Source organism: Scylla paramamosain, chromosome 24 (assembly GCF_035594125.1).
Source record: "Scylla paramamosain isolate STU-SP2022 chromosome 24, ASM3559412v1, whole genome shotgun sequence".
Taxonomy (NCBI): domain Eukaryota; kingdom Metazoa; phylum Arthropoda; class Malacostraca; order Decapoda; family Portunidae; genus Scylla; species Scylla paramamosain.
The window spans coordinates 10,875,828-10,897,012 of NC_087174.1; the positions used below are offsets into that span (position 1 = coordinate 10,875,828).

General features: G+C 39.2%; 1 long non-coding RNA gene across 2 annotated transcripts in view; it reads left to right on the plus strand.

Moving 5' to 3' along the window:
- The window catches only part of LOC135112942 (uncharacterized), a 237,930-nt gene that overhangs the window by 23,238 nt on the left and 193,507 nt on the right, over positions 1-21,185 (plus strand). For both annotated transcript variants that reach the window (XR_010274630.1, XR_010274629.1), the window contains exon 2: positions 1,083-1,182. This is a non-coding gene — a long non-coding RNA (uncharacterized LOC135112942). The remainder of the gene's footprint in view (positions 1-1,082; positions 1,183-21,185) is intronic.

A 21,185-nucleotide genomic window follows, 5' to 3' on the forward strand; every position in this document is an offset into this window, starting at 1 on the left:
TTTTTTTTTGCTTAGCTATCTCTTCTTCCTGACCGCCTCTTTTCATTCCTATCTCTTTATTCCATCAGTTCTCTTTTATTCTGTATTTTCTTTTCCCTAGTTTCGTTTCCATTATTTTGCATCCTGCACTTTTTTTTTTGGCTTATCTCTTCTCCATGATTGTTCTTTTTTTCTTCTTTTTTCTCTTTATTTCATCAGTTCTCTTTTATTCTGTGTTTTCTTTTCTCCAGTTTCGTTTCTCATATTCTCCATCCCCTATTTTTTTTTACCTACCTTTTCTTCCTGAATGTCTTTTTTTCTCCTTCCGTATCTCTTTATCCCACCAATCCTTTTTCTTTTTATCTTTAGCTTCCCTTTATTCTTTCCTTCTCTTCCCTTTACATTCGTCTTATTTCCTTCGTTTTGCTTCTCTTTTAGTTTATATTCTCTATTTCGTTTTTTTTTATTTATCTATTCCTTTTGATTTTTATTTTTTTCTTCCTTATCTCTTTATTCGATTCGTTTTTTTTTTATTTTTATCTCTATTATTTTCTTCTCTTCTAAGTTTCCTTTCTTTAGTCTCATTTATCTTGTACTTTATATCTTCTTACTTATCTATTCTTCCTTATCTCTCTTCCATATTTTTTTCTTCTATCTCCCTTTATTCTTTTCCTCCCTTCTTAGTTTCTTTTTTTGTCTCATTTCTCCTTTACTTGTATCTTTTACTTATCTATTCTTCCATATCTCTTTATTCCATCAGTTTTCTTTAATCTTCAGCCTCTCTTTGCATCCTTCCTCTTACCCTCCCCTTTAGTCTGCACTTCTTAAGCTCCCCTTAGTCAGATCTTATTCTCCCCTCACTCAGCCAGTCTTACCCTTAGCACACCTTACCTTCTCCTCCACTTCAGCCCATCTTAACTCCACTTACTCCTCCCCTTGTTCGTCATACTCTCTTGTTTCCTCTTAACTTCCCTCTCGTCCTTGCTCTCTTCCCCTCCGTCATTTCCTCTTCCTATGTGTTACTCTTTTGTTTTTCCTTCCTTCCTTCCTTTCATTCCATCCTTCGTTTGGGAATTTATTTATTTTTTACTTCTCAACCACAGGGATCTATTGGTATTGTAAAGAGGGTGGAGCAGTGTTTTCTACTTCACCTCTTCCATCTCTGCCACGCCGCCAGCACCTGTCTTCTACTTCAAGGTAAAAGTAAGTAAGCCTTCAACCGTATATGTACTTTCGTATTCTCAATAACTTTTTTTTTTTTTTTTTTTGTCTTTCTGAGTAAACTGAAACTGTGCAGCGGAAGTATAGAGAGGTAGGTATCGATTTCCCTTTCACCTGCACGTCCCTTCCCCGCTCAGGTAATGCGATCAGGTGAAGGGAAGGGAAGGGAAGTAAAGGGAAGGGAAGGGAAGGGAAGGGGAGGCAAAGTTAGTTTTCAGCAACACTTTTTTTTTGTTACCAGTAATTTGTCAATGCTCTTTCTACCACTTTTTTTTTTTTTTTGTTTTGGCGTAATGTGATTTGTTTTGCTTTTCTTCTTTTGAACCAAGGAAGCTGAAGGATAGTTTTCAACACTTTTTTTTGTGTTTTCAGTAACTTCCTTGCTTTTTTCTGTCACTTTTTTTTTATTTTTAGCAGAGTAATTTGTGATATGTTTTCATTTTATAAATCATGGAAGGTCAAGATAGTTTTAAACCCCTCCCTTTTTTTTTTTTTTTTTGTTCACGGTAATTTGTCTGATGTTCAACTTTTTATTATCACCTTTCTCTCTTTTTCTGTTCTTTTTGCATAGTAATTTATATTATATATTTTTTTTTTCTAAGGCAAAGAAATGAAAGACCGATTTCAACACCACCTACCCTTTTCGTTCCCAGTAATTTGTCTAATGTTCAACTTTCCACCCCGTTTTTCTGTTCCCACCAATATATTCCACTTTTTTTCCTACCATTTCCACGTAAGGCGAGAGTATTGAAGGTACAGCAAGTACGGACAGGCTAACAAAGCATTCACGCGTCCCTTCCCTTCCTCCCTTAGCCAAGTAATGTGATTGTGTCGTGTGCTTTATAATTTCTAAGTAAACTCAAATTGCTGAAGGTACAAGGGTGTATTGCGCGCTAGAGAGTTCACCTGCCGGTCCTCCCTCACTCCCTGGGCCGGATAATGTGATTCTGTCGTGTGCTTAATGAGCGAGAAAGTGAGTGACGGGGGCATTGGTTGGATTACAATGGCACTCAGCTTCTACCCTCCCTGGAATCTTTTGGGAGGCGAGTTTGAGAGTTCTGTAGAGATTTTAACGTAATTTCAAGCCCGCACTCTGTTTTGTCTACATAAAAGGGAGTTACTAAGGTTGTGGGTCACTTTTATGGCCTAAGTTTGGCCCTTTTAAGGTTGTAGGTCTCCCTTCGCTGGGTATTTATTGGGAGTAATATCCTGTGAAATACTTCCTTAACGCCCGCCCACTCCTCTGCTATTACGTGGCAGCGCCCTTCCCTCCCTCCTCCCTCCTCCTCCCTGCCTGCCCTTCTTTTTCTTTCCTTCCTACTAAAGCTCAGTCCTCTTCCTTCCCTCCTCCTCCTTTTCCCGTCTTTGTTTTGATCTTTGTTTCTTTCTTACTGTGTGTCTTTTGTGGGTTTTTGTGTTTGTTTCTCTCTCTCTCTCTCTCTCTCTCTCTCTCTCTCTCTCTCTCTCTCTCTCTCTCTCTCTCTCTCTCTCTCTCTCTCTCTCTCATCGACCACAATTAGGAAACCTCTCTATCTCTTTCTCTTACCTCCATCTTATCACCAGCATCTCCACTCATCTCTCTCTCTCTCTCTCTCTCTCTCTCTCTCTCTCTCTCTCTCTCTCTCTCTCTCTCTCTCTCTCTCTCTCTCTCTCTCTCTCTCTCTCATCTCTCACCTCTCCCTGCTTATTACGAAACAGACCCTCCGACCAACCCTCTCTCACCCTCCCTCTCTCCCTTACCTCGCCCTCTCCACGACTCTCCCTCTCTCTCTCCCTTTACATCTTCCCTTTCCTCTCCCTCTCCCTCTCTCTCCACCAAGCCTGTTCTCTTAACCAATAGTACCTTCCTTCTCTCCTCTCACGGTAGCGTCTTCCATCTCTCTCCCTCTCTTTCCCTCCCCCTCTATCTCTCTCTAGCCCCCCTCTCTCTCTCTCTCTCTCTCCTAGCCCCCACAAATCTGCGGCGGCGCCCTTGAGAAATATTTAATAGAGTGCACATTAACGCCAAAATGGAGGTTCCCAAGGCGTGGGGTAAATAAAGAGACTTGGCACAGGATGCTGCTTCTCCATGAAATTTTCTCTCCGTCAACCTGGATTGTTAAAGTGTGTGTGTGTGTGGGTGTTGGGGGAAGCAGAGGAGGGAAGGTGTGTGTGTGTGTGTGTGTGTGTGTAGGTGTGGGATGGAGTGTACGGATTTGTTTGTTTACATTAGTTTTTTCTTTATTTTTTATCATTATTTCGTCGAGATCTTTTTTTTATGGGATTGTACGGTTTCTCTCTCTCTCTCTCTCTCTCTCTCTCTCTCTCTCTCTCTCTCTCTCTCTCTCTCTCTCTCTCTCTCTCTCTCTCTCTCTCTCTCTCTCTCTCTCTCTCTCTCACTTATAACAAGGATAGAGAATCTTTTCACTATAATGTTCATCCTTCTTGTGTCTTCCTCCACATACCGTCTTCAGTCTCCGGTCTGTTTCACTCGTCCTCTTCCAACTTTCAACTACTACGGTCTTTTGAATATAAGCATTTGTGCATTTGTTTTTATTTATTAAGCTTTATTTTAATTTCCTCTCGCTCTGTTTAAATCTCCTCAGAATTTGTGATTTGGTGTGGTTCAAGTTTTTAGATATAGGAAGAACACTACTGATTAATTTGGGAGTTTAAATATTATAGTCCCTGTGTTTTTATTCAAGTTCTTTAATACGTAATGTTGCCTGGAATTATTCAGAGAAAGTAAAAAGTGGCATATTGTCTTCCGCAGAGGATAAGCAACCGTAATATAGTTCCTGCGTCTTATCTCAAATACGTGTGTGTGTGTGTGTGTGTGTGTGTGTGTTGGCAGTCTTCTGATGGGAACAGTTGTCATGATTAGTGTACAGTGAGTCGATACAAATACTACTTCAACTTTCACTATGATCATTTGCACTTATTTTTGTAGGAGTCTCTCTCTTGAATAGGTTTTTAGCTTAGAAAATGAAAGGTTGATAGTGGTGGTGATGAAGTCAATAAGCACACGTATTTTTCTTATGTTTTACTGAAGCTACCTCTACATTTCACTACAGTCGATATTTTAATTAGGTGGTGCGCTATTGACTTGTATAGTTAATGATATTTTTTTTCATTCCGTCTATAAACGAGAGTAAGAAGGTGGTGATGGTGTTGATAGAAATAATAGTAAAGGTAATTGTGGCGGTGATGGTGCGGAGTAGAGTGGTAGTTCCTGTGATGATTGTGGTTGCCAGTGATGATGGTGATGGTAGTGCTGGTGATAGTAACAATAATAGTGGTCCTTTCGCTTTCCGAATGCATAGATATAGTGAAAGAAAAAAAAAACACAACACTTAATGAAAACTCGAAAGAAAACAACAAAGAACAAACAATAATCCCAAAGAGAAGTTAGAAAACGAAAGACAGGCAAAAGAAAAAAAAGAAATATCATTATGAGGAAAGGAAAATGAAGGGACGAGATTATGGAGAGAGAAAGAGAAAGGGAGAGGAGGAAAAGGAGGAGGGGGAGGAGGGAAGTCTCACTCTAAGGGGAGGAGCGGTATTTGCCTCGGAGGAAAAATGGAGGAGAAGGGAAGGAGGGATGTAGGGGGGGGGGGTGATGTGAGAGAGAATCCACAAAGACGATATATTAAAAATGGCCGCTAGAGAGGGGAAGAGGGGGATAAGTACTGTTAAGAGAGACCTGCAGGGGAAGGAAGATGGCAGATGGACGAGGGAGGAAGGGGAAGAGGAGGAGTAGGAGGACAAGAGGAGAAGGAATAAGGGGGAAGAGAAACTTAGATTAGGTACAAAAGAAGTCAGGAAAAAAAGGGTGAGGATAACTGGAGGGGAAGAAAGAGGAGGAGAAGAACGAATTAAGGGAGAAACTTAAGATCAGGTACAAGAGGAGTAAGGAAAAATAAATGAGGATAACTGGAGGGGAAGAGGTGAAGTTACTGAAGAGAGAAAGAGGAAGAAAAAAAGGTCACATTGAGGGAGTAGAAGAAAAATGAGACAGGAAGTAATAGGAAGCGAGGATGACGGAATGAAAGTTATGAGAGAGAGAGAGAGAGAGAGAGAGAGAGAGAGAGAGAGAGAGAGAGAGAGAGAGAGAGAGAGAGAGAGGTTCCTGTAATGTTCTTAATTAAAACTGACTCCCTTTAATTCCGGTTTATGGACAATGGTAATAGACACATTATACACACACACACTCTCTCTCTCTCTCTCTCTCTCTCTCTCTCTCTCTCTCTCTCTCTCTCTCTCTCTCTCTCTCTCTCTCTCTCTCTCTCTCTCTCTTTGTGCACTAATCATTATCATCTTCCCTCTAATCACGTTAACTATCGTAATTGCAACAGACGCTCATTTGATGCAACTCACTAGCACAGAAAAAAATATCACGATTTTTTCATTATTTCCTGCTGCTTTTCGAAAACACTTAATGAATCTTTATTTTTCCATTGTTTTCACATCCTTTTTTTTCGCCAGATTCTGCTATTAATCATGTATATACGAATACTTTTTATTATGGTACATTTTTGCCTCTTTTTTTTTTTATGTTGATTCAGGCGATGATTATGATTTTCAGCTAATGGGATTATCTTTATGCTCACTCCTTTCACTCAGCCAATTAACCTTTTTACCGCCATAGTCTTCCCGTCTTTATTCTGACTGACTATGTTAACATTCAGAACAGTCAAAAAAATTATTTCCATGGATTAGCAAATATAAGACAATAGGAAGATGCATTTGTCTTTTCTAAGCTAAAAACCTATTCAAGAGAGTTTAATACAAAAATAGGTGTAGGTGATCATAGTGTAAGTTAAAGTTAACCTTTGTCTACTCTTGGTACATCTTTCCTTAATTACTAATCGCTGAAACATCTTTTCTTGTTCTACAGCAACATCCATTCTTTAAACTGGGTAGAAATTGCAAAATCTATTCTTTTTAATCCTCTACTTTCTTACAGATGTTTATAAAGGTTTCATACATTTCTTCTGGTGCTGATAATTGTTTCGTATCGCACTGAAATGTTAAAGTACAATTTTCAGGGACAAAAAAAAAAAAAAAAAAAAGAAAAGTGAGGGAATAAGATAATTTTGTCTTTTCCTAAGCTAAACAATTGTTCAAGAGTACTACAAAAAATGTGTGGACAATTACGGTTATAGTTAAAGAGTAGAATTTGCGTGGACACGAAAGAGAACAAGAAGATAATTTTATCTCTTCTGAGCTTAAGAACTTTTCAAGGGCGTAATACAGAAATGCGTAAAAAAAATAAAATAAAAATAAAAATAAATAAATAAATAAATAAATAAATAAATAGAAAATAAATAAATAGATAAAAATTCTAAGTGATTTAAAGAGCAGGATCTGGAAATTTCTTTGGCCAAATTTAGACCACCATTAGGATATGAAGTTGTCTCCGACCAATCACAGACCAGCATCAGAATCTGAAAATATCCGTGGCCAGTTGACCAATGTCATCAGAATTCGGAAATGTCTTTGTCCAGTCATAAGCCATATCAGAAATTAAAAATGTCCGACCAATTGTAGACCAGCATCAGAATTTGGAAGTGTCTGTAGCCAATCATAGACCAGCATCTGAAATCTCGGTGGCCAATCATCGTGGCCGGGTAGAGTGTTGTGCTGGAGATCGTAATATTTTTTTTATTTTTTTTTTTGCGGGGGCAGGTGAAAGAAATTTGGGAAGCTTCTTATTACACGTATTGAAAAGTGAAATATTATTGATTAAAACCATGTACTTCATTTTCTTTGCTCAATTTTTTTTTCTACGTTATACTTGTCACCTGTCTTGATTTCCTTTGTTTTTTTTATTAATTTGTACAATTTTCTTCTGGGCACGAAGTTCCTCTTTTGTTTTTACAAGTTTCCTTTCTTCTGATGTTTCAGGTTACGACACTTCCCGTCTTTTATCTTTTTATCAATATTCCCTTTTTTATTTACCTTTTTATCAATATTCCATTATTTCCTTCTGATTTCAAACTTTCTCTTTTCTTTTTATAAATTCCCATCTGATATTTTTGCTTATTACATTTCGAAGATTTCTGGCCTTTATTTTCTCTTTTCTATTTTTTTCAGTATTTTTCCTCTAGTTACGAACTTTCCCACTTTCTTCTTTCAATATACTCCCTTTCTTCTGACATTTTACCTTATTACATTTCGTAGTTTTTCAATCCTTCATTTCCCTTCTTGCTCCTCCTCCTCCTCTTCTCGAGCCTCCAATCACCTCGCAGCACTGGATCAGATTAACGTCAGGAAGATCAAGCCGGATTGGTACACGTTCAGATAATAGGACCAGTAATCTTTTGCCTTTTTCTCTCGGCTCCCCATCCCGCCCCCTCTCCATCACCACTCCCACCTGCCTGGCCCCTCACACCCTCTTCTTACCCCCTTTTCCCAACCATAACTAATCCATAAGTGGTCCTTCTCCTTCCCCATCCTCCCTTCCTTCTCTCTCGCTACAGGATGTGCAATGTAGGATACCCCCTTTTTTTCTCTCTCTCTCCCTCTCTTTGTTTCGCTTCCTTCCTCTTCATTTCCTTATGATTTTTTTTCTAAGGAATGCAAGAGGGAGGTTGTTATTGGTGGGTCAGTAGGGAAAGATTAGACGAGTTTATGGATATGATAGGTGGAAATAGGAAGGCATGTTTTATACAGGGACTGCCACGTGTAGGTCTGATGGCTTCTTGCAGTTTCCCTTGTTTTAATGAGTTCTTACCCTCTAGGCTCTCCGGCTGTGATTTTGTCAATGAAGTGTTGCAAATAAATGAGTTATGTATCACGTCATCTGCTAAACTTCAACTCAGGTATTCGTAAAGGTGTAGTCCTCCAACTCTCTCTCTCTCTCTCTCTCTCTCTCTCTCTCTCTCTCTCTCTCTCTCTCTCTCTCTCTCTCTCTCTCTCTCTCTCTCTCTCTCTCTCTCTCTCTCTCTCTCTCTCTCTCTCTCTCTCTCTCTCTCTCTCTCACCTGCCACTCGGTCACTCCTGCAGCTGGGATATTGGGATTCCACCTGGCGTAGCATCAGCACCTTCCTGTAATCATCTGTAATTTGGTGCAGGGCGTTTATAATACAGTGAATTCGAAACAAGGTCCTATCTGGGCCGTAATTGAATGTCGTCAGGTGGTGGTGGTGGTGATGGTGGTGGTGGTGGTGGTGGTCGTTGTTATGGTAACCCTCAGCATTCCTCATGTTTGTCCTTTTTTTTTTTTTTTAATTTGGTGATCAGGAAGTATTTTGGTGTATTTTTAGGCTTGGAAACTGAGGGCAAAGTCATGAAGGTTAGAAGGGGTAGAGTGGAGGAGCGAGGAAGGAGGAAGGGTTGCAGGAAACAGAATGGGAAGGAAGGAATGAAGGAAGGTAGGAAGTTGACGAGGGTTGGAATGGTGAAACACGGAGGAAGGGATGGAAGAAAAGAAAATAATCAGAAAAGGAAAGAAAAAGGATGTAAGGAGCTAAATGATGGAGGGAAGGAAGAAAGGGAGAGAAAAAATAAACTTAAATATAAGAAAGTAGGAGAAAATAAAGAATATAGAAGAAAAGGTCAAAGGAAATACTGAAGAAAGAAAAATAAGAAGAAAGGAGAACAGGAAAATAAGAACATCAGTAAACAAGAACAGAAGCAAGTAGAGAGAGCAAAGGAAATAGATAAGAGAGGGAGAGAAGGGAAGAAAGGAGGACAATGAGGAAGAGGTATGGAACGAAGTAAGGAAACAAGGATATATAAGTGAAAACAAATAAAGTAGGAGAAACAAAGGAAGGAATGATCGAAAAATGGGAATATAAAAGGAGGAAGGGATGAAGGAAGGAAAGGAAGAAAGGGATGAAGGGATGAAAGAAGGAAGGTGACGTGGAAAACAAATAAAGCAGAAGAAAAAAATGAAAGAATGGAAAAGGGATGGAAAGGAAGGGATGGAAGAATGAAGGAATGAAAGGAAGGAAGAAAGGATACATGAAAAAAATAAAGTAGAGGAAAGAACGGAAAGAAATTAACGGAAAATGGAAGAAAAGGAAGGAATGAAGTAAGAAAATGAAAAGAAAAGAAAGGGATGAAGGAAGGAAGGAAGGAGACAAGACTTCGTGCGAGAACTTCACCTCACCTTAAAAATTGCCTAAGGGTTGGGTTAAGGAGCGCCACTCTCCTTCACGCACACCCACCTTACGGCGCCGCAAAGTTTTTATTACACTGTTAAAAGAAAAAAAAATCCTAATATTCTGCAGCTATTCGCCTTTATCCTCACCATCATCATCAGCGCTATCGCCTTCATCACCATTCTCCATTTATGCATCACGCTGCCTTCAGAGTATCGGGGGAGGTTTATGAAGCTGTTTGCTGTTATTATTACCATCACCATTACTATCATTATCATCCTCATTAACATCATTATTACGACTATCATCACTACCACCACCACCACCACCACCACCACCACCAACGTCAGTATCACCATCACCACCACCACCGTCATTGTTCCTTAATGCATTATCGTTATTTCCTAATTCAGAAGTAGAAACATTAACATTTTCCTGTAATGTTCAGCATCCAGAGACAATAAAACATTAAAATATTCCAAAAATCAACATACACTTGCTAGAATGCATCACAAATGATCAACGTACTTAATATAAAGCGAAATAAAACACCATTGACATGAAGACCCTTAAAAACTGCAAAATACATACACTCTTATTTACAATGTACTCCACTTTTCTCTTGAACATAAACTGTACAACTTCCCACACACATTGATCTCTCACCACAACTACTTTCAAAGTCCACCAATGATCAATCAGCTTATGAGTGTTTCTGGCTACTAACGATGCGAAATCCCTGTTCATCTATCACCAGAATCACGAAAGCACTCTTGAAATCTCTAGCAATTTGTAATGAAGCTTGTTAGAAGTTGTGATAAGACAAGAAAATGTTAGATAATGTTGTCAGTTGTCTGGTGTAATGGCGACAGCAGCAAATGTACGCTAGAGTTAGTGAGCAAAGCCTCTTTTACTGTGTGTGTGTGTGTGTGTGTGTGTGTGTGTGTGTGTGTGTGTTTGTGAACAGGAAGAGCCACGTGCTGCATTGGAACTGAGGCTTACGCTTCCTGTTCCTCCTCTTCCTCTTCTTTTCCTTTTCTGCTTTGCTTTTCTTTTATACTTGTGTCTTCCATGTCATCTTTCTTCTCCATCTTTTCCATTCCTACCTCCTCCTCCTCCTCCTCCTCCTCCTCCTCCTCCTCCTCCTCCTCCTCTTCTTCCTCCTCCTCCTCCACCAAGGTCACGTCTTCTACCTGAGAAAATGGTGGAGGCGAAAAGAGTTTACTTCTCCTCCTCCTCCTCCTCCTCCTCCTCCTCCTCCTCCTCCTCCTCCTCCTCCTCTTCCTCCTCCTCCTCCTTTGATCAGAGTCGAGGCGTGGAAATACCAGTGAATGCGTGAGGGAGAGTTGAGTGCGTGAGGGAGAGGTGTAAGGTGTGTGTGACTGAAGACTGTGAGTGCATGAGTGCGTGAGTGGGTGCGTGAGGGGCAGCGTTTGAGTGCGTGAGTAGAGAGTGTATGTTTATGGTAAAGTCGTGTAGTTTATTCATTTATGGGCACAAAGGTTCACACACACACACACACACACACACACACACACACACACACACACACACACACACACACACACACACACACACACACACACACACACACACACATACAGAGGGTTTCTACATGCACGTCAATTTTTGAGATAGAACACGTCAGTTACATGAATGAACGTGTTATTTGCTGTTTGTTGTTGTTGTTGTTGTTATTATTATTATTATTATTATTATTATTATTATTATTATTATTATTATTATTATTATTATTATTATTTTACTTTTATTGTACACATTTTTGGGGGGTTCCAATTGTTATTATTATTATTATTATTGTTAGTAGTAGTAGTAGTAGTAGTGCCCTTTGTCGAGAGAGAGAGAGAGAGAGAGAGAGAGAGAGAGAGAGAGAGAGAGAGAGAGAGAGAGAGAGAGAGAGAGAGAGAGAGAGACTTATACAGACACAGAAAATCGAGGTGAATTAAAAAAAAAAAAAAAAACTAGATAATAATAATGCAACTCTTCGCACTCTTGATAAAAACAGTGACACATTTTCTCTTTTCCGGCAGTCACAAAAAAGAAAATGGGAGCGAGTTTCATGTTATTCAGGGGTAAACTTTTTTATTATTCAAATTCATGCAAAAGCTCAATTTATTGTGGAGATCCCGGGTAGAGGGGAGGAGGAGGAGGAGGAGTAGTAGGAGGGAAAGGCAATTCTTCTCTCTAACTAATATTTTAATACTTATATAAAAGTAATTCATGTTTTTTGTTTGTTTGTGTGACTGATTGACTGACTGACTGTCTAATTTACTTGTCTAGTTTACTTGCTCTTTGACTCACTCACTCACCTGCTCATTCACTTTCTCTCAGTCAGTTTGTCAGTCACTCACTCACTCATCTACTCATTCACCTTTTTTCTCAGTCATTTAGTCATTAACTCACTCACTCACTCACTCACTCACTCACTCACTCACTCACTCACTCACTCACTCACTCACTCACCTGATAGCTCTTTGACTGACTGACTCACTGACCGATTGACTGACTGACCTACTAACTAATTAACTGATCTAATGAGTACAAATTAATGCCCGTGCGTATCTCTCTCTCTCTCTCTCTCTCTCTCTCTCTCTCTCTCTCTCTCTCTCTCTCTCTCTCTCTCTCTCTCTCTCTCTCTCTCTCTCTGACCTCACCACAGCACGCTTACCAAACATTCTCTCCATTTTTCCTCCCCAACCTTCCCTTCCCCTCCTAATCTTTCCTTCCATTCCCTCCATCACATCACACTTCCCTCCTCTTTTATTCCTCCATCTCTCTCTCTCTCTCTCTCTCTCTCTCTCTCTCTCTCTCTCTCTCTCTCTCTCTCTCTCTCTCTCTCTCTCTCTCTCTCTCTCTCTCTCTCTCTCTCTCTCTCTCCCTCCCTCCTTCCCTCCCTCCCTCTACTACACTCACAAAGAATTTTAATTGCCTCAAAATACATGAATTCTCAAATAATTTCGTCCACTGTGCATCAGACTGGATGTAAACTTTATTATTTATTATTTTTTTATCTAGTTCACCTGAATATTTCGAGCTGGCTTTAATATTTCAGCTCCTGTGTGATGCTTTTCAGGATGGGGAGGGAAACGGAGGGGAAGGGGGAGGGGGAGATGGGAGGGAAAGTAGAGGGAGAGTTGGTTAACTTTCTCCATACCAACACCAGAGAGAGAGAGAGAGAGAGAGAGAGAGAGAGAGAGAGAGAGAGAGAGAGAGAGAGAGAGAGAGAGAGAGAGAGAGAGATTCATGACAAAGGAATATAACACATTTGATTCATAACATTTCGCTAGCTTTTATTAATGAGCAAATGCATATCATTTTTTTTTTAATATTAGCAACTTTGAAAATAATTCGTACAATAGATACAAAGGCACTAAATCACTGGGAAATTTGTTACCATTGGAAAACATGTGGTTATTGTAGCAGCAAATACTGTTGTTGTTGTAGCCATGGGAATGCTTTAACAATAAGACCACCACCACCACCACCATCACCATCACTATCATTATTGTCACTACCAACATTACTACCACTATCACCATTACCACACTCTCAACAACAAGAGTAATCACTTACTACTACTACTACTACTACTACTACTTATTTTTCGAGTTAGTTATTATTGTTGCTCTTTTGCATTATTGTTATTAAAAGTAACAACGAAAACAACAATACTGATAATAATAATAGTAATAATAATAATAATAATAATAATAATAATAATAATAATAATAATAAGGAAAAGAAAACAAGGAAACTCCATCACTATTGCCATAATAACACACCACATTTCCCTGCTGTCCCAAGCCTCCCTCTCCCACTCCCTCTCTCCCTTCCTCCCATCATCCCTCCTGTTCCTCTTTCCCTGCGGCCGTCCCTCTCTGCTTCTCCCTCTTCCTCACCCCTCCCTAACCTCCAAATACATCACTTTCCTTTCTCTCTCCTCTCCCTCTCTCTATCTCTCCTTTCCTTCCGTACCTCCATCCGTACCTCCTCACCTTTCTGTCATTTCTCCTCCCTTCTCTCCATCTCTTCTTTCCTCCGACACTTGGCAACCCGCACAGGCCATCATTGAGACAGGCGAGTGAGGAAAGATGATTGGTGGACGGGACGGAGGGGCGGGTTGCTATTGGTTGGGTTTCTGGGCCTCTCATTGGTCCGGGCGGTGGTAATTACAGAGGAAGGACAGCGGGCACCCGAGGGCTTGGCGGAGTCCCGAGAGGAAGGCGTGTAATCCCTCCTTGATGGTTCCTTTGCGCGCTGGCTGGGTGGAGGAGGCGCTGACGGAGGGAGGATTAGCGTAAGGTGTGGCGTGGTGTGTTGTGGCGTGGCGTGGCGTGGGGATTCCGGGTTAGTCATGTTGTGTTATTGTCTCCGTTGGTGTTGATGATGTTATTGTTGTTGTTGTTGCTAGTCGATTTTTTTTCGTTTCTTGTTGTTGTTGCTAGTTGTGTTCGTGTTTTCGTGTTTTTTTTCTGTTCTTATGGTTCATTTTTGTTATTTTTATGGTGTTCTTTTGTGTAATTTTGTGCCGTGTATGTGTTAGTTAATGAGAGAGAGAGAGAGAGAGAGAGAGAGAGAGAGAGAGAGAGAGAGAGAGAGAGAGAGAGAGAGAGAGAGAAATCCACGCAGGACTTATGATCAAATGAGTGTGTGTGTGTGTGTGTGTGTGTGTGTGTGTGTGTGTGTGTGTGTGTGTGTGTGTGTGTTGCTTATTTGTGTGTTGAAGATATTGTTTGTATTATTACCTTGTTCTTAAATATGCACTTGCTTCTATCTCGCTTGCTTTTCATACCTGTGTTTTGTTCCTCGGCAGCAGCGTCACAAGTTCCTAATGATGATAGCCACGCTAATAATGGTAATAATAATGTTGGCGGCCTGAGAAACACGGGCAGTAATGAGTGTTGATTGCCTGTGCCGAGAAAGGAATCAAATAAGAAGGTCTGCGCCAATATTATTTTTGAATCGTAAAAGTTAATGAAGGATAATAACGACAGTCTTCTTCTTCTTCTTCTTCTTCTTCTTCTTCTTCTTCTTCTTCTTCTTCTTCTTCTTCTTCTTCTTCTTCTTCTTCTTCTTCTTCTTCTTCTTCTTCTTCTTCTTCTTCTTCTTCTTCTTCTTCTTCTTCTTCTTCTTCTTCTTCTTCTTCTTCTTCTTCTTCTTCTTCTTCTTCTTCTTCTTCTTCTTCTTCTTCTTCTTCTTCTTCTTCTTCTTCTTCTTCTTCTTCTTCTTCTTCTTCTTCTTCTTCTTCTTCTTCTTCTTCTTCTTCTTCTTCTTCTTCTTCTTCTTCTTCTTCTTCTTCTTCTTCTTCTTCTTCTTCTTCTTCTTCTTCTTCTTCTTCTTCTTCTTCTTCTTCTTCTTCTTCTTCTTCTTCTTCTTCTTCTTCTTCTTCTTCTTCTTCGTCCTGCTTCGGAAATCAATTAAGGATAGAGATGGAATAAACACTAGAATTAATATAGGGAGAATACAATAGAATGATAGTATTTAGTAAAGGTCGTCTGCGTCGTAAAACCAAGAAACTGGAGGGGGGAAAAAAGACAAAAACAACAATACAAGGTTAACCAGACGAGAGGAGAATTTCAATCATACCAATAAAAAAAATACCCGACGAATTAAATTAATGTAGGATAATCAAAACACAATAACGACACAAAAGTAAATATCAAGCACAGAAAGAATGTCGGGGTATCTTTCATCAATAATAAAAACAAACTCATCTTGTGTTTAATACAAAGAGAAAATCAGGAAGCAATGTACGTCTCATCAAATAACTTGAATAGAATATTAAAGTATAAGTAGTATTTTATTTTTAACTTAATCTCAAATATTTAACCAGCAAAAGAAGATCGTAAGTTTACTCTGATAAAACAAGAAGCTCGATGAGTGTATACAAATGACAGGGAGATAGGAATGATATAAAACAATAAGTATTTTAATGTATAGAATCAATAATGAAATAATGTAAATAGGAGCTATTGGAGCAGGAGGATCGGGATGTGCGTGAATTATACTAAAATAAGATGAAAATTATACGTAGAAACTATTTATTTGCGTTTATTCATATCAGGAATGTTAAAAAAGTAAATAAATCAAGAAAACAAAGAAGAAAATTTATAAAACCATACATGAAAAAGTAAATACGAATTAGATGATAAAAAGAATATATTTCCATGCATCTAAACAGTAAGAAGATAACATAGCTTAGAAAAATAATAGTCAACTTTCCATAAATTTTAGCAACAACAAAAGAACATATTCTGGATTTCACAAGACAAGAAATTCTGTATTGTGAATGCAAGCGTACATACAAATAAGGCAATACGTAATATGTATTTTTTATGTACCAAGACCAGCCACCAAGGACACAGAATATGAGTGTAAGATAAAAAAAAAATACGTAAAAAAACTTGCCATTCCCTAAAGGTCAAAGTAAAAAAGTAATTGGGCAGTTTAATTTTGGAAGTGTTTTGATACTTCTATGAAAAAGTTTAAGTCGTAGGAAGGAGGAACAGTGGAAAGAGGTATAGTTACAGAATTTACCAGTGAAAAGTCTCTCTCTCTCTCTCTCTCTCTCTCTCTCTCTCTCTCTCTCTCTCTCTCTCTCTCTCTCTCTCTCTCGTGTCCTCCCTTCCCAACTCACCTTACCCCCTTCTCTCTCTCTCTCTCTCTCTCTCTCTCTCTCTCTCTCTCTCTCTCTCTCTCTCTCTCTCTCTCTCGTGTCCTCCCTTCCCAACTCACCTTACCCCCTTCTCTCTCTCTCTCTCTCTCTCTCTCTCTCTCTCTCTCTCTCTCTCTCTCTCTCTCTCTCTCTCTCTCTCTCTCTCTCTCTCTCTCTCTCTCTCTCTCTCTCTCTCTCTCTCTCTCTCTCTCTCTCTCTCTCTCTCTCTCTCTCTCTGTGCATCTGTATAATAAGCGGCACTGCCAAGGCCACTACATCAGGCAGGTGTAAATGACCCTCGTGCTTCAGGGCAGGTGAGCGAATTACTTGCGTCCATCAAGGGAGAGGCATCGGCGTGGCGCCCACACACGGGAGCACCGAGGTTCCATTAATGCCGAGGAAATTTAATGCGGGAGGAAAAATACAAGGTGTGAAAAGTGACTCTTGGTTTATGCTCATCTCGTGAGGTGTAATGAAGAGAGCTGGTGAGGGGGTTGGGGTAGGGATTAGGGGGGAAAGGGGTGTGTGTGTGTGTGTGTGTGTGTGTGTGTGTGTGTTACGGGGAGGGACGGTATGTGTGAATGTGTAGGTAGATACTTTTGTGTTTGAGTGGGAGGGGGATCTGTGTGTGTGTGTGTGCATGTATGTGTGTCTGTCTGTCTATCTATCTCTGTGTTCTCGTTATATATGTTCTGTTTCATTGAGTCATCTATTATAAGCTTTTATCTAAACTGTATTAATTTTATTTTCTTAGTATTTTTTTGTGATCAATTAAATTTACCTATCTATCTAAAAATGTATAGAAAAAAATGCAGAAATTGGATAGAGAGAGAGAGAGAGAGAGAGAGAGAGAGAGAGAGAGAGAGAGAGAGAGAGAGAGAACATGATACAGTAACAACACCATCAACCTCGAAAGAACTCACCCTTTTGATCTATATTTCATTCCATAAGCAGAATAATAATGACACGTATAGATCCACATGACGCGAGGTGCTGCAGAAAGCCATATAAGGAAATACTTAACACCTTGCCCAAATTTATGGTTCAGGTGGAGGAGGAGGAGGAGGAGGAGCATGTGAAGGGGAGTGGCATGTCAATAGAGTGGGTGGGGAGAAAAGTGGAGGGCAGAGAGGAGGGGGAGGAGGAGGAGGAGAAGGTGCAGGAAAGGGGCGGGAAAGGGTGGAGACGCTTGAGTGACAAAGACTGAATATTTACAGGTAAAATGTGACTCACCTGGATGAAATGACACGTTCATGGCCACCGGAAATACTTTAGTGGTGGTGGTGGTGGTGGCGATGGTGGTGGTGGTGGTAGTGGTAGTGGTAGTGGTAGAGTTGCAAGCCTTAATAGCAGTAATGGTGTGAATAAAAATGTCAGGGATGGTAATACAAAATAAAGCGTGACTCAGTTTTCTAATGGTAGTAATAGAGACTCGTATTTTCATAATGGTAATGGTACTAATGGGGGAGTCAGGAGGGTGATAGCAGGAATCGTAGGTGCAGTAGTAATTGTAGTAATGTAGTAATGATAGCAGTGAAGGAAGGGGGTTTAATGGCGGTATTACTGGTCATTTTCTAATTTCCTGTGATATTGTTCGTCTTTGTAGCTGTGGTGGTGGTGGTGGTGGTGGTAGTGGCGGCGATATGTTCGTGTGTACTGCAGGTGGCAGCCAATTAACAAAGAGAGTCTCCACACACACACACACACACACACACACACACACACACACACACACACACACACACAGAACATTTGCTGATACATTTTTAACGACTGCCACAGATATCACGCGCCCTCACAACCTCGTCCACCACCACTACTACCACCACCACCACCATCACCACAACAACAAACAACACCACCTCCAAACTCCACGTATCACTGTTTTCATTTCCCCGTTACCCATCAGAGCCAGCACACATTTCCATTACACCCCTTCACCTATACACAGTGTTGCCGCACCACCATAACACCGCCGTTACCACTTCAACACCACAGCATCACCAGATTTCCCCTCGCACATGCACTGTACCCGCACCACACACACACACACACACACACACACACACACACACACACACACACACACACACACACACACACACACACACACACACACACACACACACACACACACACACACACACACACACACACACACACACACACACACACACACACACACACACGTTGTTTGCATCATCACCTTTCGATTAAGCATTCTCTCTCTCTCTCTCTCTCTCTCTCTCTCTCTCTCTCTCTCTCTCTCTCTCTCTCTCTCTCTCTCTCTCTCTCTCTCTCTCTCTCTCTCTCTCTCTGATACCCTACATTTAACCCCCCCCTAAACAGACACACCAGCATTTAAGACACACCTATCCATCAGAAACAAAAGACTAATACAAAGACTCCAGACTCAGCAGGTTAAATGCCCCGCAAACCCGCTCTTAATCACGGCACAGGTAAGCCAGACAAACAGGGATATTAAAACCGAGCTTTGTGTGATCGCAGGTGAGCTGGCCGCGTTAGATAAGGATTGTTTTGGTGTGGTCGACCCAGCTGAGGCCGTCCCCCTTGCCGGAGAAAATTATTATTCGTGAGTCACCCCTCTATTACCACGCGCCGCCAACACAGAGAACGGGAGAGTCGGATGCTTACGGTCGTTATTAGTGTAGTGTTGGTATTGGTGGGCTTGTGGTTTTTTGGTGTTGTTGGCGGCTGTTGTGATGCCAGTAGTGATAGTTGTGTTGGTATATGTAATAGTAGTAGTAGTAGTAGTTGTAGTTGTAGTAGTAACGTCAATACCGCTGTGACTACTACTATATTACTGCTGCTGCTGCTGCTGCTGCTGCTGCTGCTGCCGCTGCCACTACCACTACTACTACTACTACTACTACTACTACTACTACTACTACTACTACTACTACTACTACTACTACTACTACTACTACTACTCACATTATTTATACTTTTACTGCTGTTACTACCATCATCCCTACCATCACCATAACAACCACCACCACCACCACCACCTCCACCACCAACATCAGTAATAACACCAGGTAAATAAATATATAATGAACGAAATGGACAAAGCAAGCAGGCAAGCAAGCAAGCATGACCCGCTAATATATACGAGGGCACATAAAAGCAATATATTATTATTAGCAAACGTTGAGGAGGATAACAAAGGATCACTGAGGCTTTGTCTGCGTAACAACATTTGCATCATATTTATAGTTCCTCCCGTCTGCTGCCCTTATCCCTCCCGCTGTTATTGAGCAAACGCGATGCTTCTCCACCTGTTTAACTCAAGTGCAACATATTAATAAAATGGAAAGTAATCCGTGTTTAACCCTTTGACTTTGTGATGGTATACCCGTTAATGTATTCAAGTAGTTTTACATGGTTTTATTAAATGTACTTTTATGTATTTTTTAGAAGGTAGACCAGGAATAAAAAATAATAAACCTGATTAATGAAATTTTAAGTAGTGTGTTTAACCCTTTGACTTAATGGGACTATACCTCTTAATGTTTTACAGTACTTCTACGTGATTGTAATAAACAAATAAATAAATATATATATATATATATATATATATATATATATATATATATATATATATATATATATATATATATATATATATATATATATATATATATATATATATATATATATATATATATATATATATATATATACTGGCACACCAATAGAAAAAAAAAACACAGTAAAATGGAACGTAGTCTGTCTTTAACCTCTTAACTTAATGATACTATACCAGTTAGTGTATTCAAGTAACCTTATATGGTTTTACTATAAACTTATAAGCGTTTTTATTTACTTATATCTACGTACAAGTAAGTTAGGCCAAGACTTTTTTTCTTATTATTGCCTTTGGTCAGTGCCCCTCTTACACACACACACACAAAAAAAATAATAAATAAGATAAAGGAAATGAATAAATGAATAGAAAATCTGCGTTTAACTCTTCGACTTCATGACAGTACTATAGTTTTTAATGGGAGGGAGACAAAAAATAATAATAATAATGAATTAAGGACAATTAAGCAAAAAGAAAGCAAAGTGACCGCTAATTGAAACTATAGGCAGTAAAAGGTTGAAATTCTCCCTTAGTTTATTTTGTTGTTTAAATTATACTTAAAGCTTCCACCAGACTACTTAATTAATGGTGAAGAGAATCTGTAGCCGTGGAAAGGGTTAATTTAATGACAGTGAATTAGTGTTGATATTAAATATGCTTCCATCTTTTTTTATAATGTTTCATCTTCTTTAATCACATTTTGTTCATAATATAAACTTCCGTTATTTGCAAGTATATATTAATTTGTCAATTCTTTTATATCTGTTTATTTATTTTTTTTATTATTATTGTTAAATTGCAAAATATTAGAGTAAAAATAAGACATTCTTTCGTCTGATCTCCTGCATGACAATAAATAAATAAATAAATATATAAATAAATATACAAATTAACAAAGCCAGGGAAAAATTAAGCATGAATTTTTGTTCAGCTTTGTTTTCCAGTAAGCAGTAATTAATAAGAGGAATCTGTCTTGATGAAATGTAAAATATTAAAAAGAGCTCATTGCTTTTCACTAATAGAAGCAATATCAACACATTATTAACGCTGTTACTGCTACATTATTATTATTATTATTATTATTATTATTATTATTATTATTATTGTTATTATTATTATTATTATTTTATTATATTATTGCTGTTGTTTTCCTACTGCTGCTGCTACTAGTTTTGCTACAACAGCAGTAGCAGCAGCAGCAACAACAACATCAACAACAACAACAACAACAGCAACAACAACATCAACAACAACAACAACAACAGCAACAACAACATCAACAACAACAACAATAAACTACTGCTACTACTACTACTACTACTACTACTACTACTACTACTACTACTACTACTACCATCACCACCACCACCACTAACTTTCCATACCAGAGGATCATATTTATTATCACCTAAGGAATCAAATCACCATTAAACTCTTGTTAGCCGTACTATATTAGGCCGCTCTATTGACCTCAAAGACTATCCTATCCCATTTTTTTTTAAGTCTTTCACATTTACTTTATCTTAATTGTTTTATTTTTTACCGTTTATTGTTTCATTTCTAATCGTTTTTTTTTTCATTTCATTTTTTATACAGTTTTTATCTTCCACGTTTA